We start from the raw sequence: 10,708 nt of genomic DNA on the forward strand, positions 1-10,708 counted from the left end.
AGCATAATAGTGGGCTTTTGTTGTAGTAGGTTCTTAGATGTTACCGCGGCAGTCATTCTAGTCTTCATAGGGTGGATACCGACTACCCGCGTGCAGGAAGGTTCTTCATGATCAGAGAATATTACAAGAGGAAACCCCTAGATCATCTAGCTTATTAGGCAGCATTGAGATTTTTTTATTTTTTGGAACTGTAAATGTCTACGGCCAACGAAACTAGGTGGAACCCATCGAGTTGCATTCAGTTTCCTGAGATGAAATATCAAGTTTTGGATTGGAAAGGTAGAAATTTGAGTTATCTTTACCATATTTCCTGTGTTTCGGATTTATAAACCGATCAAATGTGACTTCTTTGTAATTTTATTGTAGTCTTGAAAATTTTGAACATAATTCCGTATATTGTTTGGAGCTCTAAGCATCGATTTTCATTATATCCCAGGACCCTAATACACATTTTTTGCACAATATTTGTTGGCAATCAACACTCACGACCTTTATTTATAATTATAAGAAGTTTTTGGTAAAAGTTTTCCACATCTGACAAAGGATTTGTGTAAATTCTTAGCATGGTTCTATACTGGTGAACCATTGAAACATGTTAATATTTTGGCATTTTTTCATAAAGCGAGAAAAAAGTACTGTTATAACCCAAATGTTAAACATGTTAGATATTGAAAATATTGGTTACTATATACTTTACATGTCCACAAAAATATAATTTACAATTCCTCTTCTATCGTCAGATATAACGGTATTTGTAGGCAAATATTGGTTGGTTCTATTCAGATGAACCGGAGTGTATTTCACAGTGGTATAAAGGAAAAATTGTTTGACAAATTTTAAAAAATTAAGAAAAAAATAGTAATCATTCGAATCCTACTACCAAATAGGACTTAACATTTTTATAATTAATAATATTATAATTAATAATACAAAGAAATTTCAAGAAAATCGAAGAGTACAATCAATGATAAAAATTGATTTTAAATATTAAATCGCGAAAACTGCACCCAAGCCCACTGTGCATTTTTTTCTATTTTTATTACATAGCTGATAAAAATAAAAATACAAAAAAAGTTTTTTTCTATTTCGACCAATATTAAAGAACCTATGAGTATTTCTTTACATATCGTTTTTACAGAATTCGACTTTTTTAAGGCGTGATATCTCTTGAATCGTTACTCCAAAAAATATGAAAATATACTGAAATGTTTTGTCGATGAGCAGCATCACCACAGCAAAAAATAAAGAAAGTAAAAAAACACAAAAACACAACAATGGTATGCACACCCGCCTTGCACGCAGAAGGTCGTGGGTTCGATCCCCCGGCCAGGCAACATCAAAATTTTCAACGGTAGCAAACTACCCCTCAGTAATGTTGGCGACATTTTCTGAGTATTTCAGCCATGTAAAACTTCTCTATAAAGTGGTGTCGTAAGACACGCCGTTCGGACTCGGCGATAAACAGTAGGTCCCATATCATTGAGCCAATATGAATCGGGGTGCACTCATTGATATGAGAGAAGTCTCCCCTGTCCCGTCTGGGATGTTTGTGGAACCATTATTATAAAAAACACTTTTTAATAATGTGTCTGATTTCACTCGGAAACCCCCATATGTATATATTCCTGATCAGCATAAAATCCTAAAGCGGGGTACACACGATCAGTTTTGATTGTCAGTTTTGCTCAAATAATCGGTTGCTTGACAGTGTGGCCGTTTTGTTAGTCATCAGGCAACCACAAAATATTTTGTGGTTGCTGGACAGTTTGACATTTATCGATATTTCCGAAAAATCGACAATCAAAACTGATCGTGTGTACCCCGCTTAAGTCGATATAACCATGCCCGTCCTGTCTGTTGAAATCAAGATACGTCTCTCAATATTAAAGAAAGAACTTTATTATTTGGTATAGAAGTTTGCATTACTCCTAGGGTGTTTGATATTGAAAATGGACTATATCCGTCCACGTTTTGATATAGCCCTCATAGAACGGTACCTTCAGATTTCTGCTTTTTTGAAGATTTTAGCCGAAATGGCTAAAATTTGGTATTTCGTCTTCCTTGGGACTACAAAACTTCCCCGCAAGAAATTTGTCAGTACAGGTCCAAATTTTGATGTAGCCCACATAGAACAGTACCTCCCGATTTTCAGTATTTTGAAGGTTTTAGCCTCATTATCACACCGAAATGGATAAAAATTGGTATTCAGTCTTTCTTGGGGCTACAAAACATTCCCCCAGAAATTTGTCAGTACAGGTCCACGTTTTGATATAGCCTCCGTAGAATGGTACTTCCCGATTTTCGGTATTTTGAAGGTTTTAGGCTCATTATCCTAGAGAAATGGGTAAAATGACAGGGATGAACGCAGGGGGCATGTACCTTCTGGCTTAAGCAACACGCAGTTTTGCCAGGCGTCATTTGACGTTTCTTTGGACAGTTTGACTGTTTTTAACCTAATTAGGCGTTCTTAAATCGAATTCCCCACTACAGCAATTTTATAATTTTACTCTACTATGAAATTCGATCTAGAGACGCATAATTTCATGCAATTTTATTGCACTCTAGTGTGGACCGGGACTAAGCGTACTCAGGACAGTTTGACATACGACCATGTGTTGGGTTGTTTACAGTGACTTGAAAAAATCATTTTGCAAACAAATGGAATTTACTTGTGAACATTTTTGTCGGAAACAAATTAATTTTTTTATGTCGATAAAGGGACATCCCATATCACTATGAAAAACTGGTTTAATGAATTCAATCGTGACCGACACTCGCAAAAAACGAAGGTCGTGAGGGTGGCAAAAACCGGCCGTTGTTTCAGAAAAAATTAAGCCGTTCGTGAACGGATAATGCAGGATCACCATGATATATACCGTGAGATAGAGGCATCCTTGGGCATTTCTTCCACCAACTAATATTTGATATTGCACGAACACCTGGCCGCAGAAAAATGGATTTATCTCGCTACACGCGGAGAAGAGATATTGTAGGAGCAATCATATTTTAAGAACAAAATAGTGTATTTTAAAAATCTGAAAATATATTTTGTTGTTTCAACCATATATTTTGTGTCAGGAACCATAATGACACAATATATATTGTTGAACCAAAAATATATATTTTCAGATTTTTAAAATACGCTACTTTGTTCTTAGAATATGATTGTTCCTATAATATCTCTTCTCTGCGTGTAGATCCAGCAAAATAGGTCAATCGCTCAAAAAAGGCTCTTTTGGGATTAGTGCAAAGAAATTGTGAATAAAAATAATCGCGGTGCTTCCAACGGCATTTATAAGATCATCAAAGACGACGAATCTTGGATCTATGCTTAGAAACCCGAAACAAAACAAGAATCGACCGTTTAGGTCTTCGAAAGCGAGCCAAATCGAAGGAAATTTGTTCATGGAAGAAGACCTTCGAAGCAAATGGTCGCCTGTTTCTTCGTCGACACTGACCGTGTGGCGACTATACGGCTTGAGAAATATAGAACGGTTTATTCTGAGTGTTATACTATAATTTGTTTGCCTGAAGTCTCTTAAGAAATTCGAAGAACAATGACAATGCGACATCGATTCAAACCATCGCCAGACGGCACAAAACGTGGAATGGATGGGTCATGCGCCGTACAGCCCTGACTGAGGATCCAATGACTTCATCCGATTCCAGCACATCAAGAAAAATGGCGTGGTCAACGATTTTCGTCGCCAGAAGATGCTGTAAAAGAATCAAAAACCATGTTTTAGAGGTGTCTCAATCAAGCCACTGTAAACAACCCAACACATGGTCGTATGTAAAACTGTTCTGAGTGCGCCTACGCTAAAACTGTCAAACTTTCCAAAAAAACGTCAAATTACGCCTGCCGACACTGCGTGTTGCCTAGGCCTGAAAGTTTTCTAGTGCCCCTCGTAGAACCTGCTTAACTATTTTAAAGGTTTAGGCCACATTTTTCAACCGATATGGCTGAAAATTAAACGATACAGCCCGATGTGATGTCTTTTAAAAGATCCTCACGAACTCAACAAGATTTTTTATACCCCTAGCCTTCAGACTAAGGCTGTCTGTCTGGCGCACTATAAATCTCGAACCGATCAACCGATTGGGTCCAATACATATTTGGGTATCTTAATATTTTGTCCAAGTTTATATGAATTACGATGAATTCGAACAAGTTCAAAATTGGACTCCTTCGTGTACCTCCCACACAAAATTTCCGAAAAGTGAATTTTAGAAGGGATTACATACCATTGATTGTATTCGCTGCCCCCATTACGACGATACAAGTTTATTCAGGGATAAGTCAATGCTTCCTGAGAATATGGACCGAGACTTTAAAAACCCTCTAAGGACACCAATTGTAGTGGCTGCTTCGCACTACCGAATGTTGCAATGTCGTTATATTTCTTCGAATCTTAAATAAAGTTTGACGATTGTGCTTATCGGTCCACAAAAGTTCAAAATTTTTTGATTAAATTGTACTCGCGATATCTCTCGAACTAAGCAACCGATTTGGTCTAAACTTAGTTTAAGTTCGAAAATGGGCCATATTGGTCCACATAAGGTACCTCCCTTAAAAAGTACAACATTTGTGTTAAAGTGTTAATGTTAAATGTCTGTTCGAAATTCCTTTACAAATGTTTACCGAAGGTACTCCATGTGGTTTATACTTTTGGTGGGCAAGCCCATGCTTCCTGGTCTATGGTCCAAAAGATCTAAATTATACAGTGACCAACTAAAATGACTGGTGGGCGCAATATATGTATTTATCGAAAGAAATGAATTCCAAAATGGACTATGTCGGTCCATGTGCCTCAGGTGACTCCTCCACAACACTTTTGAGCTTTAATCAACTCCATATTTTTGTCGGCAAGTTGATACGTCCAAATTCTGAAAACTTCATCAATACATAATTTTTGAGAAAAAGATTGCGTTTGTTTAGCCGGTATATTTATAGCCTCAGCATTTATGCTAACGAGGGTATATAAATTATTTATATTTCCTGATAACTTATACACTTTCATACGGGCAAAATGTGCCCCATCGAAATAATGGTTTTAGGCCCCAAGTATGTTTGGACGAAATGTGTTTCAGACAATTTGGAGTTGATTTAGCCATGTCCGTCCGTCTGTCTGGCTGGCTGGAGCGCACGAAAACTCTTGAACGGATCAACCGATTCGGTCCAAAATTTGGCTTTCGTAATGTTTTGTACAAACTTAGTTTAAGTTCGAAAATGGGTTATATCGGTCCACTCCTACAGGTACCTCCGCCACGAAATTTCGGAAATGTTCTGAAAATTTGTGCGCACGATAACTCTTAAAGGAAGTAACCGATTTGGTACATGCTTTGCACATAGTAAAATATCTACCATACTTAGATGAAGTTCCAATGTGGACTCAATCGGTCCACTCCTTCGGGTACCTCCCACACAAATTTTCGTTTAGTACCTGCTCTCGAATCGCTTTGATTTTTGTTGTAGCAACTTGTATTCACTGCCCCCCAGACGACGGTACATGTTTCATCAGGGGCAAGTCCATACTTCCTAAGAAAATAACCTAAAAGGTACAAAACCCCCTATGACACCGTATGTAGTCGTTGGAGCGTAAGATAACTCTCCAACGGATCTGTCGATTCGGTCCAAAATATGGCCTTCGTAATATTTTGTGCAAACTTAGTTTAAGTTCGAAGATAAGCCATATCGAGGGATATTTTACCACCGTTGAAAATTTGATGTTGCCTGGCCTGGGAATCGAACCACTGCACCACGGTGGCTTAGTGCACAAATATCTAATTTTATCTTCTTCTTTATTTGCCAATTCGGTTTTCGAATTATAGGCGACCAAAACAATATTACAAAAAATCATTATTTGCTTAGGATATTATAATTTCACATATTTTTCAGGATCTCTGCAAAGGCATCTCTGTCTCTAGCATCACTTAAAAGTCTTCCGGAATCCCAAATTCCCGTCCATACTTGGATATTGCCTAGCCATATAGTTTCTTTTCTGCCTCTTTCAGCTCTGGCAGCAATAGTTGTCCGTAGTATATTTTGTAGCAATTTGTATTTGGGGTTTCTCATAATGTGCCCCAGGTATGCTGTCTTCCGTCTCTTTATCAAATCAATCAACTCCCTCTCGCAGTGCATTTTTCCCAGGATTTCGGCATTAGGTATGAAATCAGTCCATGATATTTTCAGTACGCGCCTATATATCCAGATTTCGAATGTCTCCAATCTTTTTATGTCTGCTGATTTTAAAGTCCATGTTTCTACAGCATATAGCATTTTTTTCTAATTTTATAAGGGCATATAATTTCTGAAGATCGAATTATTTCTCTTGCAGAAAAAAAGTACAAAAAATTTAATGTTACCAATAAAATCATCACATTATTCGGGAACACCCTTTTCATCCCCACAGTGACACGAATATCATCAGCCTTAATATTTTTTTTTTTAAATATCCATAATTCGTTGCCCACAAAAGCCACCATATTTATGGGCGCTTTTGACTTTATCGTTTATGGCTGACTGACTGGTTGATGTTGATCGACAGCTGACGTAGAATGTCATCTCTGTCAAAATCAGTTTTCAAAACAAAACGAAAAGAAGGAAAATATTTTTAGTTTGTATGCACTTTTGACCGTTACAAGTTGCTGTATGGGGAAACTTTTTTCCCAAAAACAATAATATAAACGAAATTTTACAACAACAACGAAATGGAATAGTTACCACAAAAATTTTCCACATGAATAGGAAAAATGCGCGGTTGCTCTGCTGCTGACACTTGCAGAGTGCAGTATCAAAGGATTTCAAATAGAGCGATGATGGAAATGTAAACAATGGTGTTTTTTTTAAAGTAACCACAACACCATCATTGCTTGCTTGGTGGCTAGCTTATCTTCTATACGCCTATAACAGGAGCAGAAATGGCTGGTCTCGTCGTGGATACCATGTTTGGTATGTAGAATTTATGGCGCCTCTCTGTTTTTTTTTTTTTGGAAAAACAACAGTACTCACTTTTTTCGTACACATACACACACATACACTGTCACAATATTTCCTTAGGGATAAATTCTTTTTGTTTTGTTTTCTGATTACTTTTCACATTAATCTTGCAAAAAATTCCATAAATTTATCTTTTTCTGATAGATTTTCCCGTGTTTCTTTTTGCGGCGTCCCGTTTTTCTTTGCCAGCAACAACAACAATAACAACACTACAAGGCACGGGCACGCTTTAGAAAAAATAAATAATACAAAAAAGAACAACAAACGTTGGGTATTCGCGCACGATCCCGTCCGACGTAACGCGTTGATCAACAACTGTCTTCACGTACACACAAAATTCGAAATGTAAAATGAATTCAGCTCAACAAACGGCGACGACAGCAGCAGCAGCAGAAGCTAACAGTAGCAACAACAATATTCGCATACCATCACACACCATCAACATATACATACCACCCACCCGCCACCGCCTCATTTACGATCTAAAAATCCCCCTAAAAAAGACCGATACGAGCACTGCCAAAGAGACAAGACGCGAAAACATCCCATCGCCAACAAAAGTGATGAGAAAAACCGAAAGCGCCAAATACTCAACTCAGTGCCGAAACATACATTTCTCAAATGTGCTACACACAGAGACAACAACAAAAAATCGCGAGCAAATTCACTACAAACAACAAAAATGGTGCCGCTCAATAGCAAAATTGAAATTCTTTTCAAATATTTGTGTATTTTAATGGTACGAGGCTCCTATGGAAATTTCACGATATAGTAACATATTCAAAAGATTTTAAATCGGGTGGTACCTTTATAGAAGGACTACACTGATTACAATATTTTGTACCACTAGCGAAGCCTTAATACCAAATTTCAGTCATTTCGATTGAATAATTGGGCTAAATCTTTGAAAATGTCGTAAATCGGGGGTATCGTTCTATGGGGGCTATATCGACACCTCCAAATAATAGTATGCTAAGTCTAAAAAGTGAGTTTTGCAGGAGAAGCTCTCAAAGTTTGGAAATTTTTTTGAACTTCAGTATTATGCTAAGTCAATATTTGTTTATAACTTCTGTTCGGATTGACCGATCATTACCAAAATTAGACAGAATTTAAGTTAAAGGACGTTCGACAGCTCCAAATAATAGTTAGCAAAATCTGAAAAGCGATTTTGGAGGACAAGCTCTAATAGTTTGGAAATTTCTTTGACCTTCAGTACTATGCTAAGTAAATATTTGTTTATAACTTATGTTCGGATTGTCCGATCATTACCAAAATTTGGCAGAATTTAAGTTAAAGGACGTTAAATATAAAAATGTAAAGAACTTGAAAACATGCTAAGTCGACTTAGCATACTATTGTTTGGAGGCGTCGATATGAAGACTTGGACTTTTATTGCCAAGACTTAATACCACACAACCTTTAAAATACCGAAAATCGGGAGGTACCCTTCTATGGGGGGTATATGAAGGCGTGGACAAATTTCTAGTGGAAAGTTTTTTACCTCCAACGAAGACTAAATGCCAAATTTCACTCATTTCGATTTGATAATAACGCTGAAACCTTCAAAATAACGAAAATCCGGAGAGACCATTCTATGGGGGCTATATGAAGACGTGGATCTTTACCGACAATTTTCTAGTGGAAAGTTGTTTACCCCCAACGAAGACTAAATGCCAAATTTCAGCCAATTCGGTTGGATATTGAAGCCACGACCTTCAAAATACCGAAAATCGGGAGAGACCGTTCTATGGGAGCTATGTAAAGACGCGGACCTATATCAACAAATTCCCGGTGGAAAGTTTTATACTCCCTACAAAGACTAAATAACAAAATTCAGCCATTTCGGTTGGATATTGAGGCCGCAACCATAAAAATACCGAAAATCTGGAAGTACCGTTCTATGGGGGTTATATCAAAACGTCCTAGGATATAGTAGTAGAAACTTCTATACTGAATTATAAAGCTTTATCGTAAATATTGGGAGCTATTTATCCACTTAGAAATTTATGCCGCCATGTGGCTCGTATTTATATGCCTTTTTAGCGGGTTCATCACCCCTCATGCACCCCCGGGCATTTATCAGGCCTTTATCTCAGAAACGAATAGCCCTAAACTAGTAGAACTTATCTTTTGAAAAAACCACATAAGAACAAGTAAAAAAGTATCAGTCGGCTTTGCCGACAGAGATTTACCCTCAGCCTGTGTGGATTGAAATACCGACAAAAGTATGAATAGGTACCGGAAACAGTGTACCTATAAGCACCACCTTCGGATTTCATCTAATATTCGAAGAAATATTACAATATCCAAAGTGTGGACGAACGCAGTATTCGGTTCGAGCCCTCCAACCAGGGACGTACGCAGGATTTGATTTCGGGGGGGGCACAACTTGACCAAAAATCATGAAAAATTAAAATGTTGTGTAGCGTTACGTAAAGCTATTTTAAGGGGTTATGGCCACTTATAAGTATGAGAAAAGCCATTTTCATGCATTTTTTATAAAAAATCTATTAAACCTTAAGTTAACTTCTTTTTTTTTGAAAAATCTTACATTCAAATGCCCGGTTTTAAAGCACTGTTTTTACTAAAGCAGTTTGCGGTACCCACTGTAGTTTGAAAAAGAATAAACCGATCAGCATATATTTTTGTGGGATCATTACGAACCTAATAATATTGTCTATTATCGAAAAGGAATTAAAAAAATCAATTTTTAAAAATTTTGAACAGTTAAAATCAAAATTTCGATTTTAACAAAAACAAAACACTGTACAAAATAGATATTTTTTCTGACTCCGTCAGCAGTTTTTTTAAAGACTCTCGGTTAAGCACATGATTTATGTGTACAATAGTCCCACAAAAACATATAAAGTGCCACTTCGAAGAAAAGACGTTTTAGTTTCTATGCTACATACAAAATACAATAAATGTTTCCCTTCGAAAGCTCATATCTCGGTAAATTTTTGTCCGATGGACTGGAAATATTGGCACATATTCTATTCTATATTTTATATGAAATAATGGTACAAAGTATATAAATTCAATAGAAAGAATTCATAATATTTAGTCCCAATTTACATTAGGCGAGTTTACTTGCGGCAAGTCTCAGTTTGTAGGAGAGACACGTAAGGGGTATGGAAGTGGAAAAAAATTGCTCGTACCGGCAATTTTTAGGCAATTCCTTTTATATTTTTCGTTTTTGACATTATTTTCATTGTTTTGAAAACAGAATTGCCTGTATAAACGCAAGAGGCAAGTTTAAAAGAGAACGAGAAAAATTGCCGCAAGAAAAATCGTTTAATGTAAATTGGGACTAAGGATACAATTTTAAATATTTACAGAGTAGGATATTTAGAATTGAAAATAGACAACATCGGGCCACGTTCGGTAATGTCGCCATGTAAAATGTATTGAAGTATATTGAAGTTTTTAATCATACAGGTCCACGTTATGGTTTATCGCAGAATTTTACAACCACAAAGAATTGCCGTTGTCTTTGCTATAGCAAGATTTTCACTATTTCGATGATCTTAGCCTAATTTTTAAGAATATCGGCTGTCGTTGTCGTTGATATGTTTCCAAATGAAAACATTAAGAAAAATTTAACAGTTTTTGAGATATGGTGCGACATGTATACAAATTATGGAATTTTTAGATATATTATAAAATTTATTTATTTTTTTTTTTCATTTATCCAAATATTTTATTTTG

The 10,708-nt window shown here is 36.5% G+C and overlaps 1 protein-coding gene across 2 annotated transcripts in view; it reads right to left on the bottom strand.

Moving 5' to 3' along the window:
- Positions 1–7,556, bottom strand: part of stumps (DBB domain-containing protein stumps) — a 264,285-nt gene extending 256,729 nt beyond the window's left edge. The window contains exon 1 of one of the 2 annotated variants that reach the window (XM_073961101.1): positions 7,094–7,556. The gene's annotated coding sequence lies outside the window, so the exon portion shown is untranslated. Of the gene's footprint in view, positions 1–7,012 lie in introns of both variants that reach the window. The other variant, XM_073961102.1, reaches the window with a different exon arrangement.
- Between the last annotated feature and the right edge of the window lie 3,152 nt (positions 7,557–10,708).

This window comes from Musca autumnalis, unplaced genomic scaffold (genome assembly GCF_047663935.1).
Source record: "Musca autumnalis isolate F117 unplaced genomic scaffold, ASM4766393v1 scaffold_1, whole genome shotgun sequence".
Classification (NCBI taxonomy): Eukaryota; Metazoa; Arthropoda; class Insecta; order Diptera; family Muscidae; genus Musca; species Musca autumnalis.